General features: G+C 35.9%; 1 protein-coding gene across 1 annotated transcript in view; it reads right to left on the minus strand.

The window, feature by feature from the left end:
* Positions 1–21,856, minus strand: part of LOC125776630 (myosin-13-like) — a 113,946-nt gene that overhangs the window by 50,322 nt on the left and 41,768 nt on the right. The window lies entirely within an intron of this gene.

A 21,856-nucleotide genomic window follows, 5' to 3' on the forward strand; every position in this document is an offset into this window, starting at 1 on the left:
AGTATGTTGCCTGTTATTATTGTTGGGATTTGAATAGTTTTTTCCAAATTGTAATGCGAATGCTGCTCGCATATTGTTGGATTCTAATTCTTGTGCTTTTGCTAAAGCATTTGGTAAGTCGCTTGGCGATAGAGAAAATAGTATATTAGCTAAATTTCCGTTTAGTCCCGTTATAAATGTGCGTAAAGCATCCCGCCTATTTTTAGCATTGAATTCCTTAGTTACGGCGCTATCTGATCCGTAAGTCATTATGGTTTTATTTATTAGCAAGGTTAATTTCTCATTAACCTTATTATAATATTCAATTATAGAGTAATTGCCTTGACGCAGAATACTAATTTCTTGCTCGATTATATGAGCTGGTCGCTTGTCGGCGTAAGCGAAATCTAATCGTGCTAATATAGCATCAAAATTTAGGACTGTTCCGTGGTTGGACAAGATGTCATTAGCATCGTGAGTGATTTTATTTCTTAATATAGTTAATGCAGCAAAATACCTACGGCTGCCTCTTATGTATAAGCTCATTGCGTTGTTAGCCGATTCCCTCCAGCTAACATATTTATTTTGCTTTCCCCCAAATTCTGGTAAAGATTTTATTACTTCTAGGGATTCGTCACAGCGAATCTCTGAATTTATTACTTCAGGTTTGTAATCTGTTATTGTTGTCGACTTCGTTAAGTCTTCTATTTGTCTGCGCATTTCAGATATTTCTAATCTAAGTGATGCATTCGTTGCGGCAATTAGTCTTGCGACTAAGGTCTCATTTTCGCTAGTTAGAGCCATTTTTATTTATTACTTTTCCTTTTCTTTAAATATGGGCAATTTTCAATTTTATGGTTGCTTTTACAATAATCGCAATAATGCAACCTTTCGTATTTTGGAACACTTGTATTACTCCCCATTTAAAACAAATATTCCTTTTTTGATACTTCTATCATCTCTATAGTCTCAGACATAACTGTCTCCTGATTATAATAATCCTCAAGTGTGGCCTTCTTATCTTTTCCTATATATTTAAAAACTTTCTCCATACATTTAATTTTAAGTTTATCTTTATTTACATCCCTTTCTTTTTTGTTAATGCTATCGACTAATACAAATCCTTCAAGATTTCTAACTATTCTGTCTATTTTGTTATAGTCCAAGTCAGTTGTTTTATTTTTTTTATTATTTTTTTTTTTTTGATCCTTTCTAGGAAAGGAGACTCTTTTATTCTGGAGGGTCTGTAGTTCAGAATCGCAGAATTGAGTTTTATTATAAACCGGAGGGTCCCCCTTGCGGTGGTGAATCGCGGTTTCAAAATATTTTATTATTTGGCTGGTCGAGCCTTCAATGATTCTTAATAGTTTAACTTAATTGCTAAAATTGATTGTCTTATATATTAATGTACTAATATATTTGATAAATATGGATAATAAAATCTTACTCCTTCTACTCCTCGTCTTTTGTGGTGTGTTGTAATTTCCTTAGTCCTTAGTTTCCCTCGATGGCTACGCCGCTGCTTGACGTGCAATGCCTAATGATGTTTTTTTTGTTTTTTAAATATTTGTATTTTGTGATTTACATAAGTCACTCTTTACTTTTTTATTCACTGTTCATTTTTTTTAAATTTATTTAAAAAAAAAATTTGTTCTTATTTATTCTGCGATTGTCACAACACAACAAGCAATAAAGTTTTTGCTCACTTTACTTCAAGTTTGGTTTGGCTTTTCTCCCTATTCTTGGGATACTTGTTTTTTCTTTTTAATTTTTAATGCGTTATTCACATATGTACTACCTCTCGCACGAGGTTTATGTACGTTTACCGGTTAGTGTTCACTAATCGCGACCGTTATGGTTCTAGGGATACATTTCTCTCCCTTTATACGACGAACACATGCCTTAACGTTGGGCGCCAATTAACTTCCCTTGTGTGGGAAGTATTAAAAAAATATATTCCGTACCGCTACGCGCGGTAGAAATTAAACACAAGTGTTGGTTTTGAGTGCGATAATATATGGTGCGCTTCGATCATCAAGATGATCTCTCAATACGCTTGCCGATTATCCACTGATCTTTATTAGTAAAAGCACTTATATTTATATTCTTATAATTCTATGCTTATTACTAAAGATGCTTTGGCATTACATTAAGTGATGAAATGCCAGAGCATTGGATTTCCAATTATTCTCATTATCAAAACAAATAATGGAATATTGGATTTTGCTTACTTATCAAAACAAGTGATATATTGATTTCTTATTAATTAAAGTATTCTGCTGACCAAGCAGTAATACTGTGAGAAGATACAATTGTTTACATTTATCATTCAGTATCTGTGTGGCTGCTGCCGTTAACTTACATACGTATACGTAATGCAAAAAAAACAGAAGGTATCAGTGACACCACTATAAAGTGCTTAGCACATAAAAGAACAAATCAGAGAATACATATATACATCTCACATCATAAAAGGAAAACAAAAATAACCAAAAAGAAACCAAACGGGCCCGAATTAAATTAAACATATAAAGCTAAATAAAAACAAACTCTTCTTCTTCTTCTTAATTGGCGTAGACACCGCTTACGCGATTATAGTCGGGTTAACAAGCGCGCGCCAGTCGTTTCTTCTTTTCGCTTCTTCTTCTTCTTTACTGGCATTTTGCACGTGCGGGCACGAGTGCACATTTTGAGGGCTTGGTGAGGGGATCATCGCGGGCAAACATGAAGAGGGAAGTGAGCGCAACGTATTTTACCACTTCATATTTACAAATGAGAGCAACGTATTTTCTCACACCATGTTTACAAATGAGAGCACACGCATATACGGGAAGTTGCACTGTGGGTAATAATTATAAAATTGCCAAACAGTTTTAAATTTCTTTGTAACTACTATAAATTTATAAAATGTAAGACAAATAACAAAAAGTATAATAAATATTTGATTTTAGTAATCATTTTTTTAATGTCTTTATATCAGCATTTAAAATATATAAATTTGGTTTAATCTCATTTGCTATAGCTCCACGCATTATTGTACCAAGTACCAAAATTTAAATCAGATAACCTACTTCTTATTTTAGATATAATTTTCGAAGCAAAAAGTTTCAAACCAGGTTATTTCTTTAAACTTCCTTATAAAAAGTAATTTCAATAATAACTTCAGTTTATGAACCACCATTTCTTCAAACACATATGACCAAATGAATCTTATGAGAGCGCAATGTAAATAATTACCCAACAACCCTTCTACCACTCGCCAATCCTAGAATTTCAAACGACTCAGCTGATTGCTCTCTCACACCGCAGGGTTGCCAGGCTCGATATACTGTAGTAATTACAAAAATTGTCTTCAATATATTTGAAATTTTCTTAAAATAACACAAATTCAGAATCGAATGATATTATTTACAAATATATAAATTAGTTTTAATAGTTTGATTTCAGTTTTGATATTATATATTATGAAAAATTATAATTGAAAACTTAGATGTGTACAAAACTACATATGCGTATTGAATAATGGCAACATTGTTCGAATGAAAACGAGAACAAAACGCTTGCAGCTCGTAGGGAAGTGAGAAGATGTTTCTGCCATTAGCGTTTGTATTCTATTTGTGTGCATAGCCACTCTCAATCAATAATGCCATACCGCGCAAATATATTTTTATTTGTTGTGGAGGCGAAGTAGTTCGTAGTAAACAGTTTTAAATGAATATGTACTTTAAATTATAACCATGTACCTCTTGCAACTCTGTATTACTTTTCTATATTCTCTTTTGTTATATCCTTCATAAACTGTAAAGACATGTTTATCCATATTGAATAAATTCAGTCGTTATTTAACCTTAAACGTTCTCGGACCATTAGGTTATGGGCCCAGAATTCCATGTGATCGCGAACGACTGGACGATTATAATAAAAGTGCAAGTGCAATTGAAAAAAAATATAATTTGAGACTTCAGCATAATGGCTGGTATAGTAAGAATCGAGCCGCTAAACGCGGAAAATTATGATTCTTGGAAGCTGCAAATGCGGGCAATTTTAATAAAAATTGGGTAAGGTTCGAATCGACATTCCAATCAAAGGGGCCAGCCAGGAAAGCAACGTTACTTAAACGTGTAGCGTTGTCGCGTATGTCAGAAGACGAGAAAGTTCGAAAACACCTTAACGGGTTCTTCGATGAAGTAGCGAAGCTTAAAAAAATATGCGTCGAAATTGGCGACGAGCTACTGGCAATTTTGTTATTGTACAGTTTGCCGGCGTCATACGAGACATTTAGATGTGCAGTTGAAACGCGAGATGAACTACCGAAGCCGGACATTCTTCGTGTTAAAATTCTCGAAGAACACGAGTCGCGAAAGTCAAAAGAAGACAAAGTGGAAGACAATAACGTGCTGTACATAAAGAAAAAACAAAGCCAATCGTATGTTGATCGTAATTCGTCAAATTCAAAGGAAACAAAAAAGTGCTATCGGTGCGGTAAACCGGGACATTTCGCGAGAAATTGTAATGACAAACAACAAGAACAAAATACGTGTGTGAGTGAAGAAACAAACGAAAAGGCTAAAGTGGCTTTATGTTCAGTAGAAAAAGCATTTGCCGTCCCTTTAGGAAATATGAGTGCGAATAAAAACATTTTTGAAAGTGTTAAAATAGTAAATGACGAATTAAGTTTGGCAAATAATTGCTCAACGAAGATAAGTGGTATTGGTAAAGTGTGCACCACAGCAAACGTTCGCGGAGAACAAATTGTCTTAGACTTAGAAAACGTTTTACATGTGGCCGATTTGCGTACGAATTTGTTGTCTGTTGCTAAAATTACCGACAGGGGTTACGCAGTTAAATTCAAAAAGAATGAAGCCGTGATTATGAACAGAGATAATGAAGTGGTATTGGAAGCCGAACGAATTGGCAATTTGTATTATTTAAAAACTTCGAAAGATTTCGCAAATTTGGCAAATTACAAAAACAATATTGATTTGTGGCATTACAGAATGGGACACGTTAACGAACGCGATTTGAAATCAATGGCAAACGGTTCGGTATATGGTTTAAAATTTAAACAAACAGAAAAACTCTCTGATTGTGAAATTTGTGCAAGTGAAAAGCAAGTGCGTGCAACTTTTCCTAGATCAGAAGGAAACAGAGTTGGCGATCTGCTAGAGATTGTGCACAGTGACGTGTGTGAACCAATGAGGCGTGAGTCCCACGGCGGGGCGAAGTATTTTGTGACATTTATTGACGAAAAGTCAAGATGGTGTGAAATATTTTTCATAAAACAAAAATCACAAGTACTGGATGTTTTTAAAGAATATAAAGCTAAAGTTGAGACATTTACGGGAAAGAAAATAAAAGCGTTGCAATCGGATAACGGGCGTGAATATTGTAATAATGAATTTAATACATTTATAAAAGAGTGCGGAATCAAACGTCGACTTACGGCACCGTATACTCCGCAGCAAAACGGTATGGCTGAACGTAAAAACAGAACTCTCGTTGATATGGCTAGGTGCATGATGAAACATGCGGGTGCACCACCATCATTTTGGGCTGAAGCGGTGAATACGGCGTGTTATATTCGAAATCGTTGTGTAACAAGAACAACGGGTGAAGTTCCATACCGGGTATGGACCAAGAAAAATCCGACAATGGCGTATATGAAAATATTCGGTACAATAGCATACGTTATAAACAAAAATCCTTCAAAAGGAAAATTCGATTCGCCCGCTGAGCCATGTATATTTGTTGGCTACTCATGCGAATCAAAAGCGTACCGATTGTATTCAAAGACTAAAAAGTGCATTATAATAAGTCGTGGTGTAAAGTTCATCGATAAATCTGCTTTTGATGGAACTTTTGAAGAATTTGAGCACGAAAATGTAAAAGACGTTGAATATGAAAACAAAATGGACGTTATATTCAAAAATAGCAATACAGACAGCGAGGTTGAATGTGGGTATGAGGAGTCGGTAGATGCGTCTAATTGTGAGGTAGGTGTAGGTAATAAACTACGGGGCAGAGGCCGACCATCGTATGTACGTACGGGGCAAAGGGGGCGACCACGAAAAGTGTATCGCCAGTTAACCGCTAATAATGCATCAGAGGAGGAGGTTACTGATCCAGACGATTTTTACGAGTGCAACGAAGCACGTTTTATAACTCATGATCCGCAAACTTTGGCGGAGGCATTGAAGTGCGAGGACGCGTCTTTATGGGTAAAGGCGCTTGAAGACGAATTTTTGGCACATATGAGAAACAAAACTTGGCAAATAGTCGAAAAGCCTTTGAATCGTAAAGTAATTGGTAACAAGTTTGTGTTCCGTACCAAAGATGAACATTTAAAGAAAGTTCGACTGGTTGCAAAGGGTTATGCTCAACGACCGGGGGAAGATTTTCACGAAGTTTCCTCTCCGGTTGCACGGTCAACTTCAGTACGGCTCTTTACAGCACTGAGTACTGAGCTGGATCTCCAAATACATCAGATGGATGTGGTCACCGCATATTTGAATGGAGATCTAGACGAAAATATCTACATGATTGTTCCAGATTTACTTATGAGTGTGTTGAAGAAAATTCAACGAGGTCAACCTGTGGGCTTAAAAGGTTTGACAAAGTATAATAGCAAAATACAACAGACAGCAAGAGAGTGGCAAGCAGCTCTACAACGAGAAAACCCCGTATGCTTAGTAAAGAAAGCATTGTATGGTTTGCGACAGTCAGGGTTAATGTGGTATCACAAATTATCAGCAACTCTAAACAAGATTGGATTAAAATCAACGAAATTTGATCCATGTTTCTACGTACGTCGAGAAGGTGGTAACATAATGTTGGCCATTATATACGTAGATGATTTGTTATTAGCATCAAATAACGAAATTTGGTTAAAAACAACGAAAAATGAAGCGATTATGGCAAAATATCCATACCAAAGCTTAATCGGCGCTTTGATGTATTTAGCGGTATCTACAAGACCAGATATAGCGTATGCCGTAAATTTTATGAGTCAATTTAACAGCAACTACACTGAAGAGCATTAGAAATCAGCAATCAACAGGCAGCAGCAGTACAACAGGGTTTACTGTATAAGAAGACAGGTGCAGATTTGTATGGTGTAGTCGATGCTGATTGGGGAGCAAATTCAACAGACAGACGATCGTATTCAGGTTTTGCATTTATATATGCTGGGTCGTCTATAAGTTGGGAAGCACGGAAGCAACGTACTGTTTCGCTTTCCAGTACTGAGTCAGAGTACATCGCCATAACTGAGGCGGCTAAGGAAGCCCTTTATTTAAAAGGCGCTTTGAAAGAGGTGGGAATTGAGTGTACCAGCGTAAAGTTATTTAACGATAACCAGAGTGCACAAAAGTTAGCAGTATCTTCGAATTTCCACCCTCGGACGAAGCATATTGATGTACGGCATCATTTTATCCGAGGCTGCGTACGAGATAAGGCAATTACACTAGAGTATATGTCAACACAGAAAATGCCAGCGGACATATTAACCAAGGGTCTTACGGAACTGAAGCATAGTAATTGTTCATCAAGTTTGGGCCTTACCGAATGCAATCAAGAAGAAGAAGAATAAGCTCTCTACTTCGAGAGGAGGTGTTGTGGAGGCGAAGTAGTTCGTAGTAAACAGTTTTAAATGAATATGTACTTTAAATTACAACCATGTACCTCTTGCAACTCTGTATTACTTTTCTATATTCTCTTTTGTTATATCCTTTCATAAACTGTAAAGACATGTTTATCCATATTGAATGAATTCAGTCGTTATTTAACCTTAAACGTTCTCGGACCATTATTATTTGATGATTTCTTATATTTTTGAAAATATGTGTTCCATTTCTATAGCGCATATTATTATTTTAATACATTTCCAGAGGCAACTTAGATTTTTAAAATTTAACAAAACAATTATAGAAAAAAACCTCAATTCTTTGAATATTTTGATAAAACAACCAAACTGAAAATATCACAAATCATATATTTATATAAGCATTTTCATTAAATGGAATTGCAATATGTTTAAACACAATATACATATATAATGGTCATAAGTATCCTTTTTTAAACATATATGCAGATATGCATATGTACGTATAAAAGCCCACAACTTGATAAAAGTTTTCCCAATTGTAACTAAAATGAATTTTTACAACTGGCATCACCACCATTGACTGATCTATCACATGTACAGTGCTGTGAACAAAATAGGAACAACCATAAGGTGTTGTGAGGTTTTAAAATATGCGGTTTTCTTATTAAATAAAATTGTTTTTAGATATAAGTATAACATATATATATTTTTTCCTAACAGTGATTAGAATTTCCAGCATCCAAAGGTAAATTAAAACAGATATTAATGCGAATCTCTAAAACGTGCAAATTATGTTTACCTCTTTTTGTTCACACAACTGTACAATTCCGATATGAAGTAAACTTCCACTCTTAAATTTGTGTACAATGTCAGTATTGCCGCAATCACTCTGCCATAGATAAATTGATCAGAATCTCTTTTCTGGCTCTCTCGCTTGTCAGCTGGCATTGCACCCTGATCTGTTTTTTGAACTGGCAACAAAACACAATCAGGGTGACGCCAATCAGCAGTTAGTCAAAAAGGCGGGATGCCAAAAGAGCAGCGCTATATTTACTTGACGAAATTAATGTGAAATGAAGGTTCATTGAACTGTGCGATCATATTTTGGCATAATAAATGTTTATGTAAATTAATTAATGATTTTGCATTTTAGCATTTATATATGTATGCATTTTCAAAGTGTTTAATTTAGTGTTTTGTATAATTTATTATATACCCAATCAAATATTTTTCAGCAGTGGCATCATTGGCAAATGTTATAAAAAATGCGAGTTTTGACAGCTCCCTCTCGAACCAAAGAGTCACGTATCAAGTTATCTATGACTCTGCGATGAACATTAAGTTACGGAGGAATGTAATTGATTTTTTTCGCAACTTTTCTCAACTTGTTATGCCCTTCTCTCCGTAAACTGATATTCCCCTCATCTAGCCCCCGTGCGCACTTTGCTAACTTTGCGGGCTAAAAATGTGCCCATCCCTGGCTTACGCGATTATAGCCGAGTCAACAACAGCGCGCCAGTCGTTTCCTATCTTCGCTACGTGGCGCCAATTGGATATTCCAAGCGAGGCCAGGTCCTTCTCCACTTGGTCCTTCCAACGGAGTGGAGGTCTTCCTCTTCCTCTGCTTCCCGCGACGGATACGGCGCCGAATACTTTCAGAGCTGGAGTGTTTTCATCCATCCGGACAACATGACCTAGCCAGCGTAGCCGCTGTCTTTTAATTCGCTGAACTATGTCAATGTCGTCGTATATCTCGTACAGCTCATCGTTCCATCGAATGCGATATTCGCCGTGGCCAACGCGCAAAGGACCATAAATTTTTCGCAGAACTTTTCTCTCGAAAACTCGCAACGTCGACTCATCGGTTGTTGTCATCGTCCAAGCCTCTGCACCATATAGCAGGACGGGAATTATGAGCGACTTATAGAGTTTGGCTTTTGTTCGTCGAGAGAGGACTTTACTTTTCAATTGCCTACTCAGTCCGAAGTAGCACCTGTTGGCAAGAGTAATCCTGCGTTGGATTTCCAGGCTGACATTGTTGGTGGTGTTAATGCTGGTTCCTAAATAGACGAAATTATCTACAACTTCAAAGTTATGACTGTCAACAGTGACGTGGGAGCCAAGTCGTGAGTGCGACGACTGTTTGTTTGATGACAGGAGATATTTCGTCTTGCCCTCGTTCACTGCCAGACCCATTTGCTTTGCTTAAAAACAAACTCGCTTTCAACAAATTATACGCACGCGAATTCAAACAAGAATCAAACATAAAAGAATGAGAGGAAAGTACAAGGCGGAATAATCAGCTGGCATCCAACCAAGAGGAGGAACTGGACAACACACTCACACTCACACTCATTTCTGGTATAACCCAAAACCCCTGATAGCGGCCATACACGGGCACACATGTGCGTTCGATCGGTATGTGTAAACATGCGGTTTACTCGTGTATGGGCTTGTTCGCGTACCGATCCATGTTCGCGAAAATGTTTGATTTTTTACGATCGGTGCGCGAACATGTTTATCGTGTATGGCATTGTGAGCGCACAAAATCTCATTTCTCTCATGTCGCCGAGCAGTGAAGATCGCGGTCAATTGCAAGTGTTAAGGGGAGAGACTGCTTTAGAGGCTTCAAAAAATCGATTTTTTTTGAGGATTTTTTTGGGAGGGAAAGAAATAATTGATTCAAGCGAAATTTCTAGGCTTTATAGTCATATATTTGGACATCTTTCACAAATTTTTTGAATACGAAATCTTTGATATTCTGGAAGCAATTACCCGATGCATCTCGCATATGCATTTATCAGGAACAAAAAAATTCATGTTTTTTAATAACTTATCTTCTAGTTAAACTAAGAGAATTCCAAAAAAAATTTACTTTATTTTGTTTAAAAATATGTTCAAACTTGACTTTTCCTAGTTTTTTTAGTTTAAATAGAAGATAATTTTATGCCAATGATAATAAACTTTGCCCAATTCCAACTTTGCCCGCCAATTAAAATAATCGTAAAAATAAAAAACCGAGAAAACGCGCTTTTCGCTTTTTGCCCAAGCGCTCATGTACCTACATATGTATCTGTTAGACGCTTGGTCACTATTTCCCTTCAAGCTTCGACAATATTTCGAATTCCAATCTATAACTTTGTTTGTTGTTAGATAATTTTTAAAGAGATTTAAGCAAAAATAAGTCGATTGTTTAAAGCTTCTGAAGCAGGATCCCCCTTTAATAAAGATTTCGCATCAGAATTTATTGATCTTATAAAAAATTAATTGGCAATTTGGCAAACGAAAAGTGACAAATATTGTATAAAAATAAAATTGAGAAAAATAAAAGTTGGAATAACTTATTAACGAAATACAAAGAAATAGATAAAAGTGCTACATTAGAAATAAATTCGAAGAAATGTTCCGCTTGCCTGTCGCACATGTTGACTTAGTGAAGAACGAACGCAAAATGGATTTGTGTGTCGTGTATGGGCAAACGAATTCACACAGATCGAACGCACATGTGTGCCCGCGTATGTCCTCTTTGAAGCTCTAAACACAATACGACGACAGACGACTGTCAAATATTACACACGTTCTTATGGACACTTATTTTGATGACGACACGAAAACACGACTGTAGGCCGACAGTTGTCATTCTCGCTAATTCCTATTGCCAACGACAGTAGAACGACAGTAGAATGGAAGAAGAGAGATGAGGAAGAGTGGTGATGCCACTAATATGTAAAATGTAAAATTATTCACAGCTCTTAAAAAATTGACGTTATTTTACAAATAAAAGCATAAAATAGCTCTATTATATCATTTGTAATAACAATTGATAATTTAAAACAAAAATATATACCTATTTCCTTATTTTTTGCATAAAAAATTTAACTTTGAACAAAATATTAAAATTTCATTGAAGTGCAAGGTATTAGTATGGCCACAACGAAATTGTGTACATGCAAAATGGACAGCTGCGTTGTTTGTGTACATGCGTTGTTTTGTTTTCATTTCACTTTCGTACTCTCGTTTGTCGTTTGTCGTCTGGTCGTCGTTATGTGTTTAGTACTTGAGGGAACTCTAAGTGAGATGTATCGTTTCCATTTTTTGGTTTTAATTTTTATGTACAGTGGCGAGCAGATGCGGATACATGTTTGTCACTTTTGCACTCTTTTATTAATAAAACCGTTAATTTTCAATGAAATGCTTTCAAATTTTCAGTGTTTACTCTTCATTTATTTCTTAAAAAATTAAAAATTTTTCGTGAACAAAAACAAAAACAAAAAGCCAATTTAATAAAAAAACTTCTTTTAACGCTATTTATCCAGTTATGCTCGTGATTAAATATATTTCTTTACGACAAAAATTTAGTATTTTGTCCATAATCCTTTGTTGCGAATTACACTTTTGACCCGCTTTGGCATACTTTCTACCAGTTTTTCAATAGTGTCCTTAGGAATATTTCTCCATTCTGACTGCAAACGTTCCCAAAGCCCCATCATGTTTGTTGGAGCTCTTTCATGTACTGCCAAGCGCCTTTTCAAAATTGCCCATAAATTTTCGATTGGGTTAAGGTCGGGGCTTTGTGCTGGCCATGGTAACACTTTGAACTTTTGCTCGGATAACTAATTTTTAAAGATCTTGGGAGTGTGTTTCGGGTCTCCGTCCTGCTGAAAGATAACCTCCTCTTCTGGGTATGCGCTCAAATCAATGAAATCCGGAAGGTTACCTTGAAGAATACCAAGATAGTCTTCCTTCTTCATTATTCCTTCTATTTTCACTAAAGGGCCAATATGCCACCAAGTGAAACAGCCCCAAACCATTATGCTACCTCCGCCATGTTTCACGGTCTATTTCACTTGGTGCTTCTGAAGAGTTTCATTTTCACGGTGCCAGTAATACTCTTTTCCGTCTGACTGAAGACGATTGATTTTGGTCTCATCTGACCATATAACGCGTTTCCAGTCTTCAACGCTCCAGTTTTTTCGTTCCTTACAGAACTTCAGACGAGCCTTTATATTTTTATCTGACAAAGCAGGTTTTTTTTTTTATTTTATTGATGCAATAAGCCCGATTCGCCGAAGTGCTCTGCGAGCTGTCCACTCACTTACGGCCTTGTTGATTCCAAAAGCAGCTTTCTTAGGCGTATTAAATTCTTTCTGTCGCATAAGCCGCTCCATAGCACGTGCGTCGCCCTCTGTCAGCAATTTTTTAGGGCCACCAGCGTTGGGCGCAGGCTTGATATTTCGTCTTTTTTGCGATAAAAGGACTGTACGGTGGCAAATGTTCAATTCTTTAGCAATGGCTCGTGACGAATTACCACTTCCAGTCAAAACGACTATACGGTTTTCTATATCTGATGATATTTTCTTCATTTTCACTAGCATCGATCTATTCGATGTAAAAACGCGTTTATAAGCACTAAAATTACGTTTTAACTAATTAAATCACCTTCAAAGAGGTCAAGGATGAATGAACAAAAGAGACATAAAAAACAAAAACAAATTACAGCTTCATTTTAAACTGCAATTGAAAAATAAAAAACACGAGCATAACTGGATAAATGCCGTTAAGCTGAGCTTTAGCTAAAATTTTTGTTGTTGCTTTATTTTTGTTATTTTTAAATAAGCTGATCTAACAACAATAGAATGAAGACTAAAACTCCAAAGTTTGAGAGTATTTGAATAAATATTAAAGTTTTTATAGATGAAAGAGTGCAAAAGTGACAAACATGTATCCACATTTGCTCGCCACTGTATATATGTATGTATGTATGTTTGCTAGTAACTACGGTTGCATACAAAACCGTTTAAGCAACATTTTATTTAAACGGACTTGAAATACTTTTTTTACGGTATAAATTAAAAAACCGATATTAAAAAACAAAAAAAAAGGTGAGCAAAATTCGGTGTTATACCGCTCACGTATACTTACCTTCGTTTATGCAACCACTCACCAAAAAGATAATATTATCGCAGTATTCAAGTATTTACTTGTAAATCTTCTGCTTCTTAAGGCAATAAGCTGGATTGCTCAAAGGAAGTACATAATAGGCGCAATAAAAATTATAAAGCACACTTCAAAGAGAGAGAGAGAGAGAGTATAAACATACATATATACATACATATATGTATATAAATATCACTGTTAATATACATTAACACACATACGATTAATTATTTATATACATACATACAAGTATATACTTACATTTAAGTGCAGAGGTTAAATACCTGCACATTACTGTTTCTCTCTTCCTCTGTTTATTCGTACCGCCAAAATAATAAAATTGTAGACATATAGTATATACATATATGTACAAACGTTTATACATATATCCCAAAATTATATTATATACAGTGAAACCTCCCACAAGCGGACACTGACCACAATTTTTGTCCGCTTATGGGGAGGGTCCGCTTATAGGAGTGGGCGAATAAAAATTTTACTAAAATTTATACACACACTACTTTTTAAATAAATTAGATTTCTTGGTAATTTAATTTATATATTTCATTTTTATTGCGAGATGTTTCATAGTTATAATCAATTGAACATACTTATTTATGTTTGGACTTTTAAAAATTCCTTTACCGTAGTTTGTCGCACCTTTCCTTGTTTCTGTTTTATAAAACAGTTTTCGAGATGACTTTCCTAATTTTTGGCGTGCTGAAATCCAGTAACGTCTTCACTAACGAAGTTTTTAATGCGACGAAGTTGTTTTAGTGCTTCAGTGTATGATTTAATTTGACCCGCATCCTGAGCGCATACTTCATTTAGGTCTTCAGATAATTCGTCAGTAACCGTTTCGTCAATAACAATGTCAATATTATCATCTTCTGAAGCAACAATTTCGTCGATTAACAAAAATTCATCGGAATGCTGCCGTTGCCCATTTTCATTTGAAAGTTTTATCAAAGCCGATAACGTCGATATGGGAATATCGTCCTCTGCATCGAAGTCAGAAATTTCGTTCAAACTTTTTTGGAAACCAGATTTTGAAAAACAGTTTTTAATTGTTTCCATCGTTACGTTTTCCCATGCAGCCTTAATAAAATAAATAGCCTCCAAAATGTCAAAAGTTTTTGAAAGTTTGTTCATTTAAATTTCATATATTCTTGTTAAAATATGTTTGATAATATTGCATCTGTGGTGTCATTTGAAATTCTGTATAATTCTCTGATCGAGGGCTGGCAAATGGATGTTGTATTAGCAGGTGAAAAGATCAACTTTATGTTATTAAGTTTAATATCTCGAGGGTGAGTTGTGGCATTGTCCAAAAATAGTAAAACTTTTCTCATCTGAGAGCCCATTTTTTTTATCAAACGTTAGCAGCCACTCACACATAATTTCACGCGACATCCAAGCTTTGGGATTTGACTTCAATTCAACTGGCAGACTTTTTATATCGCATTTTTTAAACGCGCGTGGGCATGCTGCTTTTCCGATCACTAACGGGTTTACTTTATCTCCAGCCGTATTGGCACACAATAGCACTGTTAATCATTCCTTCGATAACTTACCGCCAACACATTTTTCGTTCTTCAAGGCAAGAGTCTTATTTAGCAAAGCCCGGAAAAAAAGTCCAGTTTCATCTGCGTTAAATATACATATCTTCTGGTCTGTAGCCCAATAATAAGTCTGGTAGCTTTTGTTTGAATTGATGTGCATCCTCAGGATTAACCTCAGCAGATTCTCCACATATGCATTTGAAAGTCAAATTATGTCATTTCCGCCATTTTTCCAACCGTCTATTTGATGCCGAAAAAGTTTGAACTCCTAATTGACCCGCAATTTGTTTTGCTTTTTCCTTTATAATAGGGCCCAACACTAGTATATTTTGATTTCTGGCTTTGAAAAACCACTCAAAACACAAATTGTCTATTTTTGAACCATCACTATTTAAGAAGTTTTTCTTTTTATTTATGTTATCACCACTCAACCATATCCTTTCAATGTCTTCCTTTTTTCACAATAGTGGCAGCTTGGGATTTTCCAATTTCGAATCTTTAAAAGCAAACAAATAAAAGTAAAAAAAAAAATTGTAAAAATAGTAAAAATTGTAAAGCACTAACCTTTTTCCGATTGCACGAACAGATAAATTTCTTTCTCCAACATATTTAAAATTTCCATTTTTTCTTTCCGGCATATTTTCCCGGTTAACACGGCTTAAACGTTTTGCAAAGACAAATCAAATGAATCATAATTTTTATTCTTTTCATGTTAATAGCTACAAATTGTTACATATACTTATGTAGATCCCGTTGCATCTTAACATGTTTATGCTTGCCCACACAGTTTAACTTATGGTGTGTGTACGAGTATATACTCATATTACTTGTATATAAATTTCGGCTGTTCGGTTAGTTACTCTACATTTACCTCAATTATTGGTCTTCGTTGTCCTCAAATAAGAGCTTCGCGTCCGCTCGTCAGAGGTTTTTACTGTTTTCTTTACACTTTCGTTCAGTAATCCAAGTTTCTTGTCCCTTGTCGCGAGGTCCGCGTCCGCTTTCGAGAGGTAATGAAAATAAAAAGTAGTAAAAAAAGTGTCCGCGTCCGCTCACGAGAGGGTCCGGTTGTTAGAGTGGAATTTGTTCTGAAAACGCAAAGTAAAACTTGTTTCCTGAATTTTTGTCCGGTTAAGAGATGGGCCCGCTTATTGGAGGTGTCCGCAAGTAGAGGCTTCACTATAATTTATATTATAATAATAAACATAAACGCAAATAAATACAACGGCGAGAAATAAAAGCTATAAACGCGGATTTTATTAATTTTATCGGAAATAAAAAACTCTTATTTACCTAAAAGAGTTTTCGGTTGATAAAGTTCTCAGTACACACTGAAAGAAAATATATACAAATATTTTACAAATTTACTTTTTCTAAATGAATATAGATTCAAAAGAATCTAAAATATCTCAATTCTTGAAAATTCCCAAAATGATTTCTGACGATAAGAGTCCATGTACACCTGCAGAAGCTCCACGCTCTAAGCAAGGTTCTACAAAACAAAAGAGGGGGAATGACATAAAATACTCTAAATTCATTTCAGAGAGTGACTGTCTAATAAAATACTGCACTTGATTTGCTTCTTCGCCGATTCAAGACAATTCTGAATCGGTGCTAGAAAGAAAAGGCCAAACGATTGAAAATTTTTGGACACGCCTCCAAGCTGCATATGCCGCAATTGTAGATACTGACGATTCTGATCGTCAAAACTTTAAATCTTCTGCTTACGCCAAATTTGAAAATTGCTTAGACCTGTATGAAGACACAAAAATTATGATCGCAGATCAACTAAAACTTATTAAATCATCGCACCTACTCCCCATTCGAGAGTAAAGTTGCCACAAATGCAAGCCCAAGAAGCAAGTTCTAGCATTCACCTCAAAGTGCCAGCATGCGATACAGAAATATTTCATGGAGGTTATGAACAATGGCCGTCCTTCCGGGACATGTTTACTGCCGTGTACATAAACCACCCAAAATTATCGCAAGCGCAAAAATTGTATAATATCCGATACAAAACAAAAGGTTAAGCAGGCGTAATAGTAAAACAGTTCGCATTAAGTGATGCCAATTTCAATTTGGCTTGAGAAGCTCTGAAAGCAAGATATGAAAGCAAAAGAATATTGGTCGACAAGCAAGTAACGATACTGATGAACTTGCAGAAAATTCAAAAAGAAACAAGTGAAGAATTCATAAAACTAGAATCCACTGTTACAAATTGTTTGTCGGTTCTATCGACACAAAATGTCTCCACAGACAGCTGGGACCCTATTATGGTAAACATATGCACCGCAGCATTACCAGAAAAATCATTAATTTTATGGGAGCAATCGCTCTCATCAAGAAGAGACTACCCAACGTGGCAGCAAATGAAAGATTTCTTAACTGCCCAATATGAAATTGCGGAAAGGGTAGATAAGAAAAGAGTCAAATAAAAACGTTCAACACGACCTAAACAGAAGCTTCAATAGACCCCAAGTCAATAACAACTACAATTGAAATAGAAGCTTTTTCAAAGCACAATCGTTCACATCAGAACTGAACAAACATACGTCATGCGAACTATGTACAGGGGGTCATAAATTCAAAGTTTGCGAGAAGTTTAAAAAAATAAATATAAACGATAGGAACAACTTTGTCAAGTCAAAAAGACTCTGTACAAGCTGCTTGTCCCACGCACACAACCGTACTAATTGCGAAAGCAAATTCAACTGCGTATATTGTCATAAAAGACATCATACGATTTTACATTGCAAGATGTCTGCCAACACACCTCAAAATAGCGCATTTTCAAGAAAAGCTACGGGTTTAGTTGCAAAAGCATCTCCAGAAACACAAAATCTCGAAATTTGCCAAGAGACACCATGCTGCACAAAGGCATTAAAAACTCAAAAGTTACACAGCGAGAATCAAAGTAAGGAGAACTGTTTAAACTTAGAGCCTTAAGAGACCAAGGATCACAACGATCCTTTATAGCGTCTAAAGCACAAAATAAATTAAAATTGCCAACAAGGCAAGCAAAATTTGAAATTACGGGAATGGGAATGGGAAGAGTAGTATAAAATTCTAACAAAATATGCCCCATTACCCTAATTTCCCCCCAAGCGCATTCAAGCAGATGCTATTGTCTTACCGCAACTAACAAACATGCTTCCAAGCTATCAAATAAATAGCAAGCATTGGGATAAAGTTTCATACCTGACTCTAGCAGATCCCAACTGCAACACCACAGCCTCCAGCCCAGGCATCCTAATAGGCAGCGACCTTATACCGCAAATTATTCTAGAAGGGGTTAAAAAAATCTCAAACACCCTTCTAACTCAAAACACTATCTTCGGTTGGATACTAAGTGGACTAGTTACTGAAACAGTTTCTACCATGACAACTGAAGTTGAAGAAATATCCAACGAATACCTTAATTCACAATTAACGAAATTTTGGGAGTTAGAAGAGTTTCCCCCCATTTCGATTACAACACCAGAATCAGGGATAATGGGATGCCCAACTTATTCCAGTGTGAGAGCGCCTCAAAATAAGCGTTTTTTATAACATTTTCCATTATGGCCAGATCGAACAAAATAAGAATTGTTGGGCATTTTAAATTAAAACACCCAACATTTAGTACGAATAAAAATTACTATATAGTGGTTATTTATTATATGGAGAAACTATTTAAATCTTTTCAAAGTATATTAAAACAATTGACTTTTGAACTTTCAATACCCAATAAAAGGATTTAAGCTTTTTAGCTCTTAATCAATGTTTTTAATAAATTTCCATTGAAAATAATACTATGATGCATCACATTACAAAACGTTTCGTCAAATACCTTTAAATTTCATAATTTTATTTAATTCTCATTCTTTAACATTTTTTATAAGTGGTCTTGAACGATGCAACAAATCACTCCGTTTTCATATTTTTTGGTAAGATTTCAATCTGGCCATCGCTCGTTTCCAATTGCTAAACGTCAAAACCTCCTCAATCCAGTCAACTGTCAAAGTTTAGGTGGCTTTGACGTTTAGCAATTGTTCTCTCACTTCCAGTGAGAGAAGAGTTGGACATCTCTTTATCTCTGGCCAGAATGATCAGTATTGTGAAGACTTTTATAAAGCCACTACCAGAGATAAAGAGATCCCCAACTCTCCTGTCACTGGAAATGTGAGAGCCGCTCACCTACCGAACTTTGACAGTTGACTGGATTGGGTAGGTGTTGACGTTTTGCAATTGGAATGACTGGAACGGCCAGATTGAAATTATACCAAAAATATATGTGAACGGAGGAATTTGCTGCCGCCGTTCAAGATCGCTAATAAAAATTTAAAACAATGAAAATCAAAGAAAATGCGAAATTTAAATATATTTTATGAAACGTGTTGTAATCTGATGCATAATAGAATTAATTTTCTATTACAATTGATTAAAAACATTTATTAATTCAGAACTAAAAGGCTTAATTCACCTTATTAAGTATTGAAAGATCGAAAGTCAGTTGTTTTAATATACCATAAAATCAAAAAAAAAGGAATTAAGTAGTTTCGCCATATATTAAAAGTCCAATATATAATAAGTTGCAATCGTAATAAATGTTGGGTATTTTAATTTAAAATGCCCAAAAATTCTTATTTTGTTCGATCTGGCCATAAAGGAAAATGTTATAAAAAACGCTTATTTTGAGGCACTCTCACACTGGAATAAGTTGGGCATCCCATTATCCCTGCCACTACTACTCGATCAGCTAATGGTCGGTATGTCGTACGACTACCACTAAAACAACAATTTCCAGATACACTCGCCTTAGGTCACTCTCGCACCTCTGCAATACAGTTTCTAAGTATGAAAAAAAACCTAATTAGAAAAGGTGAGCTGAAACAAGATTATGATGGTGTCTTAGAAGAATACCTTCATTTAGATCACATTGAGGAAGTAAGCCCATGGGAAAAAATCATAAATGGCAAATATTACTCATTCTACTTGCCACAACATGCAGTAGTAAAGCCTGACAAAAAAACAACGAAAGTCAGAGTTGTATTCATTGCCTCAAGAACCATTAGCTCGGGGAATTCCCTAATGATATTCTATTTACGGGACCCACACTTCAACCAGATTTAAGCTCCTCATATTAAATTGGCGTATATACAAATATGTATTCAATGGGGATGTCGAAAAAATTTATCGACAAATAGTCGTACATAAAAACGATCAAGATGTTCAGCGAATTATCTGAAAATCTGCCAATAGTCCACTACGCAACTTTAAATTAAAAACAGTAACCTTTGGCGTAAACTGTGCTCCATACTTAGCCATTCGTACACTCCACGAACTGGCAGAAGACACAAAATCAGAATTTCTTCTGGCACCACAAGTGCTAAAAACACAGACGTATGTAGACGATATCTTGTCTGGAAGCCACAGTCTTCCACTAGCATACGATACCTTATCGCGGGTAATAAATGCCCTCAATACCGCAGGGTTTCCTTAAAAAAAGATTACAGCCAACCACCCAAATATTTTAAAAAATATTCCTAAAGACCATTTGTTGGATACTAATTTCCTTATATTTGAAAAGGAAGGTACAACAAAAACACTGGGCATCCAATGGAATGCGATATCTGACCAGTTTTCATATACTACAGAGTCAATATCCGCATTATCCGCCATAACAAAGAAACAAATTTTATCCTCTGTGCCGAAACTTTTCGACCCTGCAGGAAGGCTTTCGCCAATTATGATACAAGCAAAAATCCTGATCCAAGAATTATGGCTAGACGGAACCGACTGGGACGAACAAGTGAAGCCTCTTCGCTTAGAAAAATGGTCCCAGTTTGCTAATGACCTAAAAGACATTTCGCCGATCAAATTCCACGGTGGGTAAGCTATTCTACCGAATACAAAGTGGAACTACACGGCTTCTGCGACGCCTCTGAAAAGGTTTGCTTCGTGCGAATGGTCGGCTTGCAAATTCAAGCCTAACATATAATGAACGCCACCCTATAATTATACCTGATCCACATACCATATATCCACATACTAATGCTCCATGCCGAACATCGCCTCATGCAACATATGGTTCGCCAAGAGTTGTATATACCCCGACTTAAGCCCCAAATAAAGAAATGCATTTTCATGTGCAAGATCTGCACTATGCATAAGCAGAAAATGCGAATCCAGATTATGGCAGCACTTCCAAAAAATCGGAATTTTGTCCCAAAAACTTATGTTTTTGCTGATCTACAATGCAAATGTTACGGAGCATCTCGGCAGGCTAAAGCATAGATAACTTGATCAGAATCTCTTTTCTTGCTCTCTCGCTTGTCAGCTGGCATTGCACCCTGATCTGTTTTTTGAGCTGGCAACAAAACACAATCAGGGTAACGCCAATCAGCAGTTAGTCAAAAAGGCGGGTTGCCAGAAGAGCAGCGCTATAATTACTTGACGAAATTGATGTGAAATGAAACTGTGCGAACATATTTTGGCAAAATAAATGTTTATGTAAATTAATTAATGATTTTGCATTTTAGCATTTATATATGTATGCATTTTCAAAGCGTTTAATTTAGTGTTTTGTATAATTTATTATATACCCAATCAAATATTTTTCAGCAGTGGCATCATTGGCAAATGTTATAAAAAATGCGAGTTTTGACAGCTCTCTCTCGAACCAAAGAGTCTCGTATGAATTTATCTATGGCTAAAGTTTATGGCATACTAACTGTCAAATCTATTGCCATTGCCGTTACCAAATCTGTATGTGAGCATTTGTTTTGAGCTCTTC

Source organism: Bactrocera dorsalis, chromosome 2 (genome assembly GCF_023373825.1).
Source record: "Bactrocera dorsalis isolate Fly_Bdor chromosome 2, ASM2337382v1, whole genome shotgun sequence".
Lineage (NCBI taxonomy): Eukaryota > Metazoa > Arthropoda > Insecta > Diptera > Tephritidae > Bactrocera > Bactrocera dorsalis.